The sequence below is a fragment of the Pinus tabuliformis genome, chromosome Q (assembly GCF_031772625.1).
Source record: "Pinus tabuliformis cultivar Carrire ecotype Pingquan chromosome Q, CPIR1, whole genome shotgun sequence".
NCBI classification, from domain to species: domain Eukaryota; kingdom Viridiplantae; phylum Streptophyta; class Pinopsida; order Pinales; family Pinaceae; genus Pinus; species Pinus tabuliformis.
The window spans coordinates 959,222,817-959,242,596 of NC_142296.1; positions in this window are offsets into that span (position 1 = coordinate 959,222,817).

Genomic DNA, 19,780 nt, shown 5'->3' on the forward strand with positions numbered 1-19,780 from the left:
CCGATATGACATTGGCACTGATATTTTGACCACATTCTGTCAATCCTCTGCTACTCGCCTTTTTGACCATGTTCAAGAGTGGCGTCAAAGGAGGAGCACATGTCGTGCCCCACCTTTCAGAGACCATGTTTATCTAGATTGGTTTCTCAAGAGCCTTTTATCCCCCATCAGGAAAGATGTCGCGTCCCATTTTCCTCATACCAAGGAAGAAGCTCTCCAGACCGCTTTGAGATATGATTTGATTTATGCTCAATCAGGTTATGTCTATACCATTATTCCAGACCTCCCTCATCCTAACAATGCTAATGCACCGGGGGCATCTCACGCCACTGATGGTATAGTTGGATCCATTTCACACTCTTCACCATACACTTAACAGAGTTATGGCTATCTATAGGGGGGCACCAGTTCCTCCTGTTAGATAAACTTGACTCGGGATAGAGTCAAATTTGACAAGATAAAAGTTGATGGTTTTGGGGCACATGGTATTGTGCACCCATAGTATTTTGCCCGCGGTATTATATGTAATGGATCTTATAAAAGGCTAGAAGGACTTCATTGTAAAGTAGGCCTAGAGGTGAGCGATGAAGGCTCACTTGGTCGGATTGGCTAGGGTTTTGGCCAATGCTAATGAGATATCATTAGGTTGGGTTTTTCCCTGGATTTGGGGTTTTCCCAGATAAACATGTGTGTTTATGTGTTTATGGTTGTTGCTGGTTATTTTTATATTTATTCCTTTCGGTAATTATTTATGTTATACAATCAATTTCTTAACAATTGGTATCAAAGCCAGATATTGGCTTCAAAGGGATTCTTTGATGCCAGGGGTTTATAGGGCCTGAAGAGATCAATGAGCCTTTTACAGATCTGGGTCTGGAAAATAATGGTACAAGATTTGTGTATGAAAGTATTGTATAAATATATATATCTGAAGAAGGTGGATTTGGTCAGACGTGATCCAGAAAAGGGTTGCTGGTGCCGTGGCTATGTTTTTGGGTTTTCCTGTATCTGCACGTCTCCTCACATGCTCAAGATGTAAGTAAATTACTCCGATTGTCAGATGTCATTGCAACCGTTGTCGATGGTGGAGTGCCCTACAGGAGGAAATCTATGGGCACCATGATGAGATCGCCATGATCATAGTGCAGCATTACCAGCTAGCGGCATGGGCTAAGTGGTGTCGCGGACTGCCCCGGCTTGTGGCCTGCATGAGGCAGATGCGGTATTTTTACATGGAGATCGGTTTTTCACTTTGAGAGCTCTGTTATCCCCTTCATGGGCCGCATCACACCCTCGGACGCTTACAGAATCTGGAAGCGCAACGCGAACCTGAGGGCCGACACAACACTGGCAGGGTTCGATGGGTTCAAGATACAGAGGGCAGATCAGACCTTCTTGTTTTTGGTTGAAGGCAGCGATGATGGGAGAATCGCGCCCGGGTCATTGCTCATGTCGGGACACAAGGAGAAAGAGATCATGAATGCGTTTGAGGATGCCAGGGCTGTTGTGCAACAAATTCTCAAGGAGGCTAAGAGATCGAACCCTTCTCTCCCGTGGTCGTCTCTGGAATTGCGGGTTTGGACACTTCTATGAACGAGATCTAGCATGGAGTTAATGGAGGTCGATGGGAGTGCATGACCTATGGAAATAGATTTGAAAGAAAAGAGAGGCGGTGATGCCCTGATGAAAGATGCTTCCAACAAGCGGTTGTCGAGGAGGCTTTCGTGGCATATATTTTGTTGATTACACGCAAAAAAAAAAAAAATGAAGTTGAGGAGTGACAACTCAAAAATTGTAGTCAAGCCAGATTTTGTGATTGTGTTGATAGTGCTTTTGAGCCCAATAGGCAACCATGGTTAGATACCAGCATATGCATTAATCATGGATCAACGAGCAAATCAAATTGAGAGAGGATGGGTCAGAATAGCAGGAGCAAAAAAAAAAAAATTAATGAAGTCAAAATTATTGCATGTAAATGGGCATACTACTGTAAGACCTGGTAAGGCATGTGTACCCCTGGATAATCACTAGTAAAGTCTGGTTAGACCTAGGTGATAGGGGGGATGTCGGGTTAACAATACCCTGGGTAAAAACTCTGATGGGGGTAAGGGCTAGAGTGAACGGGATTGTCTCACTTAGCAGGTTTGGCTGGAGTTAGACAAGGAACCCCAAGTCAAGTTTAAGGGGGGATTTGTTAGATAAACTTGACTCGGGATAGAGTCAAAGTTGACCAGATAAAAATTGATGGTTTTGGGGCACATGGTATTGGGCACCCATAGTATTATGCCCATGGTATTATATGTAATGGAGCTTATAAAAGGCTGGAAGGACTTCATTGTAAAGTAGGCCTGGAGGTGAGCAGTGAAGGCTCACTTGGTCGGATTGGCTAGGGTTTTGGCCAATGCTAATGAGATATCATTAGGTTGGGTTTTTCCCCAGATTTGGGGTTTTCTCGGATAAACATCTGTGTTTATGTGTTTATGGTTGTTGCTAGTTATTTTTATATTTATTCCTTTCGGTAATTATTTATGTTATACAGTCAATTTCTTAACACCTCCAAAATTTAAGCCCCTCCTGCTAGCAACATGTTTCCAGGGCCCCAACCCATCTACCAAAATGTTGCTCCTTCTTATGCACAGCCTGGCGCTCCAGCACCTCAAGCATTAACGTTGCAACATCCCATGCATCCTCAACCCCAGCAGCCACCGTCCCCTCAGGGCAAGGTGTTTGCATAGCAGAGTGATACCAATCCCCAGAATTCGAAGAAAAAAAATAAGGGGAAGGGTAACCAAGGTAACCAGCTTAGTGAAGCCCAGGGGAACTAGCCTAACACCAACAACCAGCAACAGGGCGGCCAACCCAAGCAAAACAAGGCTATTCGTACGAATAAGCCTTGTGCATGTTGTGGTGTACATGGCCACTACACACATGAGTGTCCCCTTTTACCCTAGATGCGCCAAATATGGGAAGCTCAAGCAGTTTCTCAAGGTCAACAATCGCCTCAGAATCCTGTGCCACCTCAACCAGCTGTGCTCACAAATCCTTTCCCTCAGCAAGGATTTGTTGCTACTCAACCCTAGCCAAGTCAAGTAGCCCACCTCCCCCAACCTTCTGGTCTTGATGACTACCATATCCTGATGATGAACTCTGATGAGGTTAACCCCTCCAATATCAACCTACAAACTTGGTCACGTCAATATGACAAGCCCTCCACTTTGTCAGCTGCTGAGTCCAAAACCAAAGTGTCTGTTGAGCCTCTTACGACACCAAATGGTCCTTTACAGATCCCTCAACCCAAAGTTGAGGCCATTCCCAAGATCCCAAAGGGACCATTATGTCGTAATGCGACTTCTAACAGAGTTGCCCATACATACAGTATAGTAGACGACTTGGCACAATCACCTACCGCCATGTCGACACTGGAAGTCCTCCAATCGTGCCCTTCCCAAAAGAAGGCTCTACTAACTACCTTGGGTGCAGTGGATCCTTTCGACGATCGCTTTATTATCTTCCTGGTTGATACATCAGAGCACCCCCCATTACCTTCATCTGTTGCTTTCTAGATACCAGTTAGAGTCCGTAATGCCATCATCTCCAGATGCATTATTGACGAAGGCACATCCACCTATGTGATGTCCGCTACTGTTTGGAAACAACTCAAGTCACCCGAGTTGTCCCCCTCCACCATCACTTTGCGTGCGTGGGATGGATACTCTTCCCAGCCCCTTGGCATGTACTGCAACTGGCCAGTGACCCTTATGGGCAAGGTTGTCCATGTCGATATCGAAGTCATTTATGCCCCTTTGGATTACGACATCCTCTTAGGTCGTAGTTACACATATTCCATGTCAACTATCGCGTCTGTTGTGTTCCACAATATGTGCTTCCCCCATGAAGGGAAGATCATTACCATTGATTAGTTGACTTACTATGAGCTGACATCTATGACCTCCCCCGAGTCCATCATCTCATCGATGTCCGACAACCAGTCTTCAACTCCTTGCACCAATATCTCACCCAGAGTCTATAAGGATTCCTCATTGTTGGGTGCCTTCCCTGGTCCTCCCCCTCCCATTTCTGAACCTACTTCCATGAGTGTTTGCATGTTACAAGTGTCGCGGGCTGCCCTTAAGCAGTCTGCCACACCTGATCAACAGTCAGGTCCTCAGCATCCTGTTGTTCCTCTTCCAGATGAACCCTCTAGACACACTCCCCCAGGACCTCCTCCATTTGTGGGTGCCTCTCCTATGTTCCCATCAGGAACAGTTCCACCAAGTGTCAACCATCCAGGAGCTATTCCGCTGGGACACTATCCCGCTGGCCAGATACCTTTCTTATTTCCCCCTCCCGGAATTTTTTCTGTACCTGTCATGGCTTCCCTGGTCCTTTCTAACATGACTCTCGAGATCCTAGTATGGTACATCGACCCCCCTACAAACATTCCTCTTGGTCGGCCAAGGCCTTATCATGCTTTGACCCCTCTTCAACTGGTCCCTACAACCCCTGTCACTGCTCTAGTTCCACTGTAACCTCAACAAGAACCCACTCTATGTGACAACATCTAGATGGGGGGTAAAGCCAAGAGGAAACAACCTAAGGACAAGGCTACCCAAGCTTCTCCAGGCCCCAAAGCCTTAAAGTTGTCACATCCATGCGCTTTGTGTGAAGTCGTTGGGCACGCCACCAATAATTGTCCTAAACTTCCTCGACTCAAACCTTTTGTTCATGAAGCGTTCCTTGAGTAAAATATTCTAGAAGTCCATGTTAACTTACCGGTCTCGCCTAAGAAACTCAAAACATTGCACACAAACCACCCTTGTGCCCTGTGTGATCATCATGGTCACTATTCCCATTGTTGCCCTCGTCTCAATGAATTTCGCAATTGCCTTGGAGTGATTCACGAATACGAGGCCACTCATAGTGGATCATCTACTCCTCTACCCATGGATTCTGGTACCACTAGTCAACCAAAACAGGGAGACTCTGGCCCCACTATTGTGATCCCTCCCCCCGATGTTGAGATGATGGACACCATGGTCCACATTCTTTAGCTGTCGTCATCCTTGAGTTCCTCACCGGCAAACCTTCCTGAGGTTGCTGCATGCATTTATATCAAACCTTTTTCGATAGAATCCGAGGTCTCAACATCAGTAGAGCCTTCGTTTACCAGCCCCTCATCTACCATTCATGACGATGCGTATGTGAACCTTATTCCTCAGGTTGATGCACCAGGTAATGCCGTCGCGTCATGTAGTCAGTCTTCCTCCCATCTGCCCATCTCCCAGCCTGATGAGGACACCATGGAAGCTATGTCTACCCCTGATTACCCCTACCCTCAAGTAAGGGGTCATTTCTTCAAGAGGATTTTGAAGGCCATCTCCTTCCTAATTCTCCCACTGCGCTCTACCTCCAAAAATATGGCTCACAACACATCCCTTTGATTTGCGTGTCTTTATTTCTGCCATGTAGTTAGGTAGATTGCATCATCTCATCCATTGTCTTTGCACCTTTCAGATGGATCCATCATCCACACCATATATCGGCCATGCCGATGGTGCGATTTGCTTCTCCCAGAATCTAGCCTTGGTAGCCTCGGCCATTTTTACCCCCTTGTATACGTTATTCCTATCAAACGGCGTGTGCATTGGATCTGCCACCAATAATTAGGCCGAATATGATGCAGTGATAGGTTTATTAGTCGATGCCCTCACTCATCGGATCCTTCATCTTCATGTTCGTTTAGATTCCTTGCTACTTGTCATGCAATTGAATGGCGTGTATCATGTGCATAACCAAGTCCTATTTAGAAAATATCTACGCATGAAGCTATTGGTACGTGAGTTTGAAACCATTACTTTCTATCATGTGCCTAGAGCCCAAAATCGCTATGTATATACCATTACAAACAGCATTCTAGATTGGAATTTGTCACATGTATACCACAAAAGATAACAAAACAAATGGCGAACCATCATCGTCATATAAAATTCATAACCATATTATGTATCATATAAGTGTTTGGAGCCCATAACTCTGAATACATCCAGTACACCCATAGCATACTAGGGAGCACATAGGCCTTTACATCTCCTTTGGAGGATCTTGTGCCAAGTTGGGCTGAGATACTTGAATCCCTTTTTTGGGCACTTGGAAGACGATGGCACTCCACAAACCCCTCCTGCTAGGTGGGCATCATTCCCACCTTTGCATACCAAATCAGCATCCCATGCTTGGGGGCATGATGGTTTTCCCCTGGCCATCTTCTCAATTAAGTCTCAGCCTAGATCCCACCAAATCTAGGTATGGTCGATTATCCTCCCATTCCTTGGATAGTTTTTCCTACCGGCCTCTCCGGCGAGCCATATGCACATCGCATATCATAGACATTTGATACCATATCTTCAAATATTATACTCTATATCCACATAGTCCCCATGTTTGACTTTGTGGGTGAGGATGATTCTAGACCTCCTCTAGTAGTTCATTCTCATTTTCCTCTCCCCTTAATTCTTCATCAGGGACCATCATTCCAAGAAGCATTAAGGCCATCTTTAGACAAGTAAGGCCACTTTCTTGAAAGTTGTAGATCCCGATTCCGATGGTTGGTTTATCTGCTACGATCTTTGTAGCTTAGTTTGACAAGCTATCAATACCGTTGGAAAGCTCTCATCAAGCTCTTAATCGGTCTTCCTCAGTTTTTTCTGATTTGACACATCACCCGAAAACCATTTTTCCAAGAAGGTCACTTTGTCGTCTCTCAAAGTTGAAGTTCCTCTTAAAGCTACACTTGTACTTTGAGGTCCACCTCCTTTTAATACTTGTCGTACCATATGTCGATTTTCGTCATGAGTAACCATCATTTACTCATGTTTTCATGGTCCCCACTGGGCCTAGTCTATGTGGCAGCGTCATCAATTCACCCTTGCATTCTTTGAGTCTATTTCATGTCCCATCATCTCATGTCACAGTATTCCATTTACATTTGCATACCATTCATCCTGTGTTGCCCATTTTGGCCTCCAGTCATACTATCCCCATCCCCTTTGGAGTTGAGTCTGTTGCTATCAGGTCAACCATGCACTTTATACTCTGACAAGGGAAGTCGTCTGTTTGTCCCTCAGTCCCCCTTTCCCCGTTATCCCTGGTGTCAATCCATCAGTCACATTACTATTTTTCCTCGTGCTTTAGTTGAGTACCCTCATTGCCTCATCTATCGCGGGCCCTATTATGTTGACATCAACTCATTTATTCCAGAAGAACGGCCTAGAGGGCGGTGTATCTTGGTTCCAGCTTCCATTCTTATTCGGCACCTTGGATTGAGTAGAGGGTCTCATTATTGCCCTTTTACTTGGTAGTTTCATGTTCGTGATCCATACACTTGATGATCTAGTGATGCAACAGATTGTACCAGTGATTCCTGGGTGTGTGTGAGATGTTTCAGACCTACGCCTGGCAAAGGCAAGAGGAATGTTACAGATAATGCAAAGGCAGAGCAAAGCTGCAAGTTTAAAGCAGATACTCTTGTTTTGGGAGAAGCTTTGGAGATTGAGGCTAAGAGGCAACAACGCGACAAGAGGATCGCGCAAAGGCAGATGGAGAAACATAAGCTAGAGGAAGCAAAAAAGGAGTTGCAGGAGTTGAAGCAGTAACTCAAGGAAGAATAGGAGCTACGCAGAAGAGAGAAGGAAGCACAATAGGAATGGGAATAGCAGGAGGTGAAACATGCACAGATTAATGAAACCATGCCCATACAAGTTATTGACTCATTCGAGCTGCTAGCACATAGCAGACAAGGTGATCAGTCGCAGGAGCAGGACTTTGCTCAAGAGAGTGAACAGATGCTAGAGAAGATGGACATGGATATGGTTCAGCCAGAGTTAGATTAGGATATTGACCTCATGCCTCAGGACCAAGAGGTTTCCCCACCGACTTCACTAGATCCGGAAGCAAAGCAAGTCCCAAGTGATTAAGGAGACACACAAATCCTTGAAGACAATATGGAAGCGGGGATGCACAACATATATTTCGACGAGTCATAACATAGAGTTGTGTAGTCGCACAAAGTGCCTACTACATATGAATGCATGTATCCAGTGCGCAGTTTGAAGAGTGAGTCATCATATCCGATGTGCGTAGAGATCTAGCTGCATTGGACGATGCTACTAAAACATATGTCGAAGCCACCAGCTCGAGTGTTAGATCTTAATAGCTGAGAATGAGCAGATGGCTAAGGAGTTACAAGCGACCAAGCAGGGAGGAGAATAGGTTACAACATCCGCTAGAGTAGAGTTGAGGAGAGTGATACTAGATGAGGTATTGTCTCTTGAGATAGTCATGCATAAGTTGTACTTCAAATCCGTCATTGTGCATAAGTCAGTTGTCCATCTCAATGGTTGGTAGTAGTGCTATGTTAGGAGAGCATGCATCTTGTGAGATCTACACACTGTTGTTGACCACATGCAGATATGGACAATGAGGTACAAGGTGTTACACTAAAAAATGTCACCTTGACTACTTACAGTTAGTATGGCTCAAAATCAACAGTCATGCTACCCTCTTAGGCAAGTCTTATGCCTCTGTTATCCATCTCAAACTCAAAGAAGAGAGAAAGTCTTGTAAAAACTATGTTTATCTCTGGGGTCGCAGGTTCTCTCTAGCCTTACCTGCGGGGACGCAGGTCATGTTCACAAAAACTGCGTCCATGGACGCTCTGTATGTTAAAGGACAGGTGCGTCCTTCTGTAAAAGGCAAAATGCGCAAGTTTTATCTTGAAAAAGTTACTTGTGGTTACTTCTAGAACATTCTAGAGGTCGGTTTGATGAAATGGATGCGCCTCCAGTTGGTTCATGTATCTCTATTAAGAGGGAGCTTATCCCATCAATAAGGGAGCTATCCCACCCATAGAGGGGGATGATCCCATTGATAGTGGACCTGAATAACCTCTTTACAGCACTATAAATGAAGGCATTGAGCCAGAAGGAGGAGAGGTTGGAGCTATACATTTTCTTTGGGTAAATGCTGCAGGATTTAGGTCTTCCATTAGAACCTTTGTAAGGAGAGATTGTCTTTACATGATTCTACTTGGAAGTGGGTGAGCTTTGTCAAAGTAGAGGAAAACACTTGATGGACCCTGGGAGGAACTTGCACAACACCAAGGCCAGGTTGTAAGAGTTTCTTTGTTTCGTTATTAATACAAACTGGTTTATTTTTCTCAATAGCTTGTGTTAATGAGTTATTTCATGTGTTCCTTGGTCTGCATGTTGAATGTATGTTTTATTATATGAAATACAAGTGCTCGGTAATTGTTTGATTGTTTGTGGTTGCAGGAATTGACTTGAAGGAGGAGCTCATCCGGATTGGCAAGGACGAACTACAACAACAGCGTTTTGGAATAAGGTAAGCCTAAACACTTGTACTTTTCATGTTGTAAAAGGTATATTTAGAGAAAGATCACTCCATTTTGTCTTGTTTGTCGCTAGAGAGTGTAAACTCCTAGGGAGGTCAGTTGTGTCAGCCCAAATGACTTTTTCCGCCACGACAAATTGGCGACTCCACTGGGGAATCCATTAATGAATGAGTCTTTTCCTTTATATGAACTTTGCTTTGTGAAAATCATTTTTATTTTCTGGTTTTTGACTGTGAGAAATAGTATTTGGGTGGCTTAGCTTTAGATTTAGTTAGCTTTGGTTTTTCTTTCTTTTTCCAGAAGGACGCACTCTCTGTGTGTTGCACAGTGCGTCCTTGGACGCGCTGTTGTCGACTGCACAGTGCGGGCCCGCACCTGTGACAACGGGTGGCCTGCGTCTTCCTGTAAAAGTTAAGAAAATTCCATTTTTGCTTTAAATTGCTTTTAGATTTTGTTTTTCCTTAGTGTTTTCTGCCCAGATCCTTTAGTACCCTGTCAAGAATTCTCACCTGAACTGGTTTTGTGAGCTTTGAGTGTTTTAGTGGATTTCAACGAAGTTTAGACCTAGGGTTTGATTTTTTAATAGGTTCTGTAGTGACTTTGAGCTTAGAAAGTTGTCCAGCCTTAGATACCTCTGGTTAGTCAACCTTCTTAGAAGTCGGGCCTGTCGTAAAGTCTCCTTGTTTGAGCAACTTGCCATTTAAGTTGTTTTGGGTCAAATTTCGAATTGCTTGTTTATAAAGTGTTGATTTCCATTTTACAAAAAGAACAAAAAGATTAGAATTTTGTTTTGACTAGTTTTTGGTTCTGCAATAAGCTAGTCCTTGATTTGATTGAGATCAAGTAAAACACCTTAGAATAATCATTGTTAGTTTTGGCCTTGTTAGAATTGCTTAGAATAAATTTATCTTTAGTTTGCTTATGAGTGGATTTTCATAGATTTTGATAGTTGTTAAAGATTGCTTTTTGGTTATATTAGTTTTATTTGCTTTGTTAAAAGAAAAATACAAAAACATCTTCTTTAAAAGTCTTGTTTCAAGTAGCTTTTTGTTTTTCAAAGAAGAAAAGAGTTTTTTCGTGCATGTAAAGAGAAGTTATGTTTTTATGCTTGGAAAAGAAAATCGAATTGTTTCTTTGATTGTCTTCAATTAAGAAGTTGCTTTTATAAAGATTGCATTCTCTCAACTTTTTAGTTAAAACAATTCATCGAAAAAAGCAAAAGTAGTGGATAAATCATCCTAGGTGCATTTTGTAGTGGTTTCGAGTCGAGTCAACACACCACTAGTTTCACTTTCATCACCTTTTGACTTAAAGAACAACCTTAAAAGTAACGCTTAAATTAAAATTGATCTAGTAACTTTTATTTTCTAGGGTTCTGAAGCACCAACATAGCTTAGGCTAGGGTCTTGGAGTAGGTAAGTACTTAACTCTCCAAGACTACAAAACCAAACAGTTAGTCTATCTTGAGTAGAACAAATCCAATTGTTTCAGTTACATTCTGGGAAAGCTCCTCTTAAAGGAGAAGCACGAGCTCGTGTCTGAACCAGTGAGGGGATCATTCCTCCCTCGTTGGAAACGACGCCAGGCAGTACGTATTAAAAACGGTAAACCTCGGATTAACCATTGTCGAGGAGCCAGGGGTCACTTATCGGTAAACCTTGGATTACTGTCAAGGAGCCGGTAAGGGGATTGGAGCTTGTTACTCTGCCCTTGCGTGCTGTCGGAGTTTAGACTGTTCCCCCAGGTGTAATTGTTGTGATTGGTAACCTTAGTGGCCATAATATCTAGGATTCTACCCAAGGTGACGGTGGAGGGAAGGTCCCACTGTACCTGGAGCAGACGTCGGCTATACTCACTTGGATTTTCTGGGGGGTACGCTTCACTTCGAGACGGTTAAAGTGGAGGTACTTGGTCCAGTCTATTCATTAAGCAGGTTGTCGGCGTAACTGTTCCACCCGCCATTTCTGTACTGAATCCTGCGAGGTTGGGCCTAATCACCAACTAGCGCTTTTGGTCCAGAAGATACTGTTTGTGTGTGCTTTGACACTCTAGATTATTTAGGTGTATGCTTCAAATTTGTTTGGTTCTTTAGAAGACTTAGGTGGTTTGATTTGAAATTTTTTACTTTGTTTTCGTGTGTTGTAGTTAAAATCATTAATTGTGGCGGAATTACCGAGACGGTCCCGTCGCATTGCGGGCCAGTCTCCTGAAGTTGTTTCTGTGGCCGAATTGTTGAGAAGATCCCGTGAACTTAGGGGTTCACCTCCTCGAGACGTCCCCAGTGTTTTAGAAGGTTTAAAGGTCCTTGTAACTCCTCCTAGTGGCAGTAGAGTAGGTTCACCTGAAGAAGGAGAATCTTCCTTGGTAGTCCATCCAGATTACCAAAGTTTAGAAACAGGTTACAATCCCGAAGCTGTTACAGTTTCCGAGCTTGCTGGTAGTTTTTCATCTGCCAGTGAAACAGGCGAAGAACCTGAAATTTCCGAACCTGTTACTCCAACTCCTAGTGTTCCTGATTCACCAAGAATAGAAAGAATTATCACCGAAAATCTTCCTGTTGGGTTAATTGCTATAGAAGAACTTGTTCCAGAGGAAGAGCTAGGTGTTTCTGATTCTGAAGATATAATTACCCTTGATCTAAGGGAGCGTGAATCCATCTTTTACAGTCCTCCTAGAAGTGAACCTTGGTACCTTGCTTTAACCAATTTTTTAGACAACTCAGTAGGTTTTTCTACACCTCGTACTCCTTTTCCACCCGGAGGAATTCATAATCCTGTAAATATGTCTGGTCCGTCATCTGTGTTTACGCAAAGTCCTGAATCATTTTTACATGGTGGTCCTTCTGTTCCTGCTGGGTATCAATCACTTTCTGGTACCTTTGCGGGAGCATCTCCTCAACCCGTTGATCTTGGGTTATTAGTTGGAAACAGTGGTAATGTACCATTGAGTATAGGTGATGTTTATATGATGTCAGGTTCAACTCCCGTTAACCAACCTCAAGGTGGCCAATTACCGCCTGGGGGGCAACCTTCGTTAATGCCTGGGGGGCAACCTCAAGGTACTTCATTCGTGTCTGGGGGGCAACCTCAAGGGTATCAACCCCAAGGGTATCAACCCCAGCCTCAATATGTACCCCAAAGTCAACCTCAGTATCAATATCAACCTCAAGGATGGCAACCTCAAGGATGGCAACCTCAAGGATGGCAACCTCAAGGGTATCAACCCCAAGGATATCAACCTCAAGGATACCAACCTCAAGGTCAAGGTCAACCCCAGTATTCGTATTTACCTCAAGGTTATCAACCTACGGGTCAATACCCTGGTCAAAGTTATCAACCACCTCAAGGGCAATCATATGGGACTGCACCTTACAGTTATCAACCCTATCCTCAATACGGCTATGGATCTCAGTATCCTCAACCTGTTACGAGTCAGTACCCTGGATTGTTAACATGGGATCCGTCACAGGGTCAACAGATGTTGCAGCCAAGTATACAGTCGGTACCTCAAGCAGGACAACCTGCAGTTCCTGGTCCACCCCAGCAACCGCAACCTGTCCAGTCAAGTGTTCAGACCCCTGTAACTTCGGTAGTTACTCAGCCGCCAATTGCACCTGGTACTCCACCTCACACGGCTGCAGCAACTACCGCTTCATCTACCATGCTTACTTCTGGAGTATCGGCAGCTCCGGTTTCTACTGTCCCTGTAACCACTCCTCAGACATCTGTACCGTTGTCTGGACCTACCATTCAAACCACAGTCCAGATGCCTGTAGGACCGCCTGGTACAAGTACGGTTGTTACTACTCAACCTCAATTTGTTCAACCTCCGTACCAGGGACCGTATCAACCTGGGCAAGCTGCCCAACAACCGGCTTACCAGTATCAACCGTATCCTGGGTACACTTATCATCAACCTCAACAACCCCAGTACGGTCCGGTTAATCCTGGTTTTCCAGGAGGATATAATATCCCCAATGCGATTCCTGTTCCTAGTTATCCTGGATATCCTCCTCCTGGGGCTGGTATTGTGACTCAGAATTTTAGAGATCCTAACCGGCAGTTACCGTTTATTGCAACTTTAGATTTACCCGACTTGACGCGCCTAACGAACGATCCAATTCAATATCAACAGTTCTGGCCGCCAATGCCAAATAAGTTGCCCAGCGATATACCCAAGTTCGAAGGTAAGTCTGGAGAGGATCCGTCCAATCACGTGATGACTTACCACCTCTGGTGTGCATCAAATTCCATCTCAGATGATTCCATCCGCTTACGTCTTTTCCAGCGTACACTCATTGGTCTCGCAGCCAAGTGGTACATTGAGTTGCCACGGGCCTCTTTTTACAACTTTAGCCAGTTAGCTACCTCGTTCTTAACTCATTTTCAGTTACCAGTCAGATACGATAATGGTACAAAATTATTAACTTCGCTAAAACAATCGACATCCACGTACATTTCTGATCACATCCATGAGTGGAGACGTCGAAGAAGATTAGTGAAAGTTTTTATCCCGGACCAAATCTTAGCTGAATGGTTTGTCAAATCATTATTACCAAGAATTACTGAAGATGTAGCCAAGGCCGGAGTAGTTACTGAGGAGCAAGTCATTGCTCAAGCACAGTACCTTGACTTAGTTTATACTCAGTCGGGTACGTTACATGAGAAAATTCCGGATCTTCCCAAGTCAAACCAAATCGCTGCTGCTCCTTCGGGATCTCATGCCGCTGATGGTATGATTGGTATCGTGACTACGAAGAGCAAGAAGAAGTCTTCCAAGGCTTCAACTACTCCAATTATCACTTTGCCTGATTCTCCGACAGGAGAGTCTTCTCCTGAACTCACCGCCGACATTCACGCCGTAGAGTCATCTACGGCCAAACCAAAAAACGGTGGAAAGAAGAAAGGAAAGAAGAAGACCAAAGCAGACAAGGCTCCAAAGGAGAAAGTAGAAAAGTCGGAAACCAATGACGAAAAGCGCAAACCTCGTTATCCTTGTCTCATTTGTGAAGAAGATCATTTTACGAGAGACTGCCCTCATCGGGCCGAGGTAGTGAAAATAGTTAAAGGTTCCGCCACTCCTGCTGTGTTAAAGAATCCATTTCCAGAGCAGGAGAATAAGATGATAGGTTCTTCTTCGAATGCCAGTGAAGAACCCATTTTGATGATGTCTCATGTCAGGATTGCGACTCGATCGCAAGATTATGGTAGTAAGGCTCCTGTTGATGGTAAAGAAGCAGAATCTTCTCACTCTAACCCATCAACCTCAACTCCTGGTTCCGATCCACTACAGATCGAAAAACCTAACCCAGACTTAGTGATTAAGCCGCCCGCCAAGGGTGTACTTCGAAGGTCTGCTTTCAATCCACATGCGAGAGCAGCCCAGAATTACAACATTGTTGAAGACTTAGCTGTTTCACCTTCAGCAATGTCGGCACTCGAAGTGCTGCAATCATGTCCAGCGCAACGAAAATTGCTTTTGTCGGCTATCGGAGCTGTCGATGTTCAGGACCCGAACCTAATGATCTTTGATCTAGAAAATAGTACACCACGTCTCCCCCATCAAATGGCTTTCCAAATCCCAGTGATAGTCAAAAACAGGCCTATTCATCGGACTGTGATTGATGAGGGAGCTTCTACGTGTATTATGTCGATTCAATGTTGGAGATCGCTTGGTTCTCCTTCGTTGAACCAATCCCCCACCATCCTTAAGGCCTTTGATGGCCGTGGGTTCCGTCCGTTTGGTATTCTACAAGAATTGCCTATAGGGGTCGAAGGTAAAACCGTTAGTCTGGATGTGGAAGTGGTTGATGCCCCTCTAGACTACAACCTTCTTTTGGGTCGAAGTTGGTCATATGCTATGACAGCGGTCGTTTCATCGGTCTTCAGAGTCATTAAATTTCCACATAACGGTAAGATCGTGACTATTGATCAGCTGACATACTTTTCATCCGACCCATCCTCTTCAGAAACTATCCAACATGTTGGTAAAACGACAATCCCTTATAAGGACATTGGTGTAGGTTTAGTTAAGGATTCCGGTTTACTGGGAACTTTTCCTCTCCCTCCACTCAATGTAGATCCTTCGTTTGCAACGATTCATATGATCACGTCAGAAAACATTATTCATGATGATCCTTGGTATGTTCCCTCTGACTCTGAGCTAGATTCACTCGGTGATGTTATGCCGTTGAGTCCGTATGAAATTGCTTATGAAGCTCTTATGTCTTTTACCGATTTTCATTCAACCGAACCCGACCAAATGAATGTGGTCAGTGAAGAGTCACTTTTCACCTCACCTTTAGAACGGATAACGTTTCCCGAAGAAGTGTCATCTGACGAACGACTTCGCGAAATCCTAAGTGTAGATGATCTACCATGGGAAGATCTCCATCACAGATCTTCGTTTTTACCTAAGGGCGATGCATTTGAAAATGATTTTTCATCTATCTTTACCGCTGAATATGTCAAAGACGCTCAGGATCCAACGAAACATTCTGATTCAGAGCTGAATTTAGGGAATATTTCTCGTACTATTCCCATTGATATATCAGTGAAGCCCGGAATTGAGGAGAACATTCATATAGGTGCCGCATGTACTGAAGAAGAAATCCAAACTTACAAGGCCCTATTCCAAGAATTCCGCGACGTGTTTGCCTGGTCCTACGAGGAAATGCCAGGAATCGATCCTGCCATTGTTGTTCATGAAATCAAAACCTACCCGGATGCTAAACCCATTCGGCAACGGTTGCGTCAGATTCACCCTCGAAAAGCAGCTGCAATCAAAGCAGAAGTCGAAAAGCTGTTGAAAGCAGGTTTCATTTATCCGATCCCGTTAACGGATTGGGTATCGAATATTGTTCCCGTCAATAAAAAACAAGGAACAATAAGAATCTGTATCGATTATAGGGATATCAATCGAGCTTGTCCAAAAGACAACTATCCTACGCCTTATATCGATCAAATAATTGATGATTGTGCCGGAAGTGAGATGTTTTCCTTCATGGATGGTTTCTCAGGTTATAATCAAATCAATATTCTACCTGCCGATCAACCAAAAACGGCATTCATTTGTCCATGGGGGACATTTGCTTATTGCAAATTACCTTTTGGGCTTAAGAATGCTGGCGCTACTTTTCAACGGGCTATGTCTTATGCGTTTCATGACATCAAGCACATTGTGCAACCCTATCTCGATGATTTGCCTGCTCATTCTTTACACCGAGCTGATCACCTTGTCCATTTACGAGCAATCTTTATGAGGTGTAGGCATTATCGAATTCGGTTGAATCCCCACAAGTGTGTTTTCTGTATAGAAACAGGTCGATTGCTGGGATTTGTTGTTTCTAAAGCCGGCATTCGCGTCGATCCCTCGAAAGTCGAGGCTATCATTCAATTGCCTCCTCCTTCGAGTTTGCGCCAACTCCAAAGTTTGCAAGGGAAAGCGAACTTTTTACGCCGATTCATCCCTAACTACGCCGAGGTCACTAAAGGTTTTACACGGTTGTTGAAACAGAACGTACAATTCTTTTGGGACGAGATTGCCCAACAATCTTTTGATGCACTAAAACACGCGTTGACCCATGCACCGTTATTGCATCCTCCCAACTACAACCAGGACTACTTCTTATACCTCGCAGCTTCGCATTCCACCATTGGAATGGTGTTAGTTCAAGAAGATGAATTCAAGGCAGAGCATGTGATATATTATCTTAGCAGAACCTTAAATCCAACTGAGTTAAAATATTCACATGTGGAGAAATTGGCCCTGGCAGCCGTTCAAGCTGTCCAGCGTTTCCGTCACTACATTCTTCTCCGCAAAACTACGGTTATTTCGGATTGCAACCCTATGATTTATATCTTGACAAAACAACTGCTAGGGGGCAAGTACTCTAAATGGATTGTCATCCTGCAAGAGTTCGACTTGGAGTTTGAGAAGTCCAAGTCTAAGAAATCTTTAGTCTTCGCGGAATTGATGTGTGATTTCCCGAGTGCTGACACAGAGACTGTGGCAGAGGAGTCCATTGCGGACGAATCTTTGTTTCTTATTAGCACTGTAGATCCGTGGTATGGGGATATAATCATCTATCTCCAAACCCAAACCTTTCGGCCTGAAGCTTCCAAGGAAGACCGTCGAAAAATTCGGTTTCAATCCCAGCAATACAGAATTATTGGAGATACACTTTATCGCCTGGGGGCAGACTTAGTTTTTCGACGTTGTTTAACTCACGATGAGGCTGAGAGAGTTTTGAATGATTGTCACTCTGGAGCATGTGGCGGTCATATGTCTGGGTATGCCACAGCTCAGAAGGTGTTGCGCGCTGGCTATTTCTGGCCGTCTATGTTTAAAGATTGTATCCTTGCTGTCAGAAAATGCCACAACTGTCAAGTGTTTGATCGAAAGATGCGCGCTCCACCTGCTCCTCTCCACCCTATAATTGCCGCTGGTCCATTCGCCAAATGGGGCATTGACTTTATTACTTGTAACCCTCACTCGGCCGGGGGGCATGCGTATATCATCCTCGCGGTTGATTATTTTACTAAGTGGGCCGAGGCGATGCCTACATTCGACGCAAGCGGCAAGACAGCTGCACTTTTCGTATTCAATCATATCATAACTAGGTTTGGTGTCCCACAAGCAATCATTACTGACCATGGGAGCCATTTTCGAAATGTCATGATGACTGAGCTTACAAGCCAGCTTGGTTTGCGCCACGATAGCTCTACACCTTATTATCCGCAAGCCAACGGTTTGGTTGAGTCAATCAACAAAGTTCTAGTCGTCATGATTCGACGGATCATTGGTATCCATCGAACGAATTGGCATAACATGTTATTTTCGGCGCTATGGGCATATCGAACTTCAGTGAAAAATTCAACAGGTTTCACCCCTTTCCAGCTAGTTTATGGCTTAGAAGCTGTGTTACCTATTGAATGCGAAATCCCATCACTTCAAATGGCTGTCGAATTACTTCCAGCTACTTCCGAAGAGGAGAAACGGTTGTTATACTTGGCTAAATTAGATGAGACTCGACGTGACGCTACTTTAGCTATCGAGACTCACGCAAAACGAATGAAAGCTCAGTACGATAAAAATGTAACTCCTCGAAGTTTTTCGGAAGGAGACCTAGTACTATTATATGATCAAGCTAACGATAAGCTAGGTGCCGGAAAATTCGTTCCCATGTGGCATGGGCCCTACATTGTAAAGCGAAAGCTAGCAAAAGGGGCTTATGAGTTAGTTGATTTTGATGGGGACTCTTTGGGCAAACCCAGAAATGGACTTTACCTAAAGAGGTATTATGCTTAAAATGATGGATGGAGAATTTTTAGATAGGTTAGATTTCCTTTCTAGCTAGCAAGTGTGTTAGTTTAGTCAGTGTGCTTAGTTTAGCGAGTGTGGTTTTCGTCATTATTCTGGCTTATCTTGGTTTTACTCTTGATATTGTAGATGTCGACGCCTCTCCAAACATACATTGGATTTGCTGATGGTGCTTGTCGTAGTACACGGAATATCTCTTCCGCAGCTTGGGTTATCTATTCACCCTCTGACGAGTTAGTTTCTATGCATGGGGTAAGCCTCGGTCAAACAACGAATAACATTGCAGAATACAGTGCAGTGGTTGAATTATTATCCGAATCTATTTCATTTGGAATTCGACGTTTGATTGTGAGGTTAGATTCTGAACTTGTTGTATTACAGCTTAATAGAGTTTATGCCATTAGAAATCCTGTGTTGTTAAGGTTGTTTTTGAGAGTGCGTCTCTTGGAACGTGAATTTGATTACATTGAATATCAACATATTCCAAGGTCCCTGAATACATTAGCAGATGCAATTGCTTCTCGAGTGTTGGACAGACATTTATAATAATCATGCAAGTAAATTTAAAGACATTTCATCATACATGTTAAACAAGATAAGCCGGTAATAGTGATATATAGATATAGATAGAAGTGTGTCCAAAAATATATACATCGTCTTCGATCATAGGTTTAACACACCTTATGATCGGCAAAATGATAGTACAAAAAGTCAAAAATGTCACATGTGACTACAAAAAGTGACTAGTCAATCACTGGTGGTGCTCTCTGTACGACACCACTGCGCGGGCTACCTTACGCAGAAATCTCCTAAATGGTCCAAGGACTGCAACTACAAAACGCTGAAGCCTGATAGGAATGTCGTCCATAGTAGTCTCAGGTATGTCTACCGTGAGACGATCTAGGTCATGCTCCAACTCAGCTAATACGTCTGCAGCTGCGTCCTGTGGGGCCGGTGCCGGTGCAGCTGGATGTCGTCTATCATAAGGCCGGAGATTGGCTGGACGCTGTGGACCAACATCTGCATTTTTAAAATTTTACTGTTAGTTTGAGA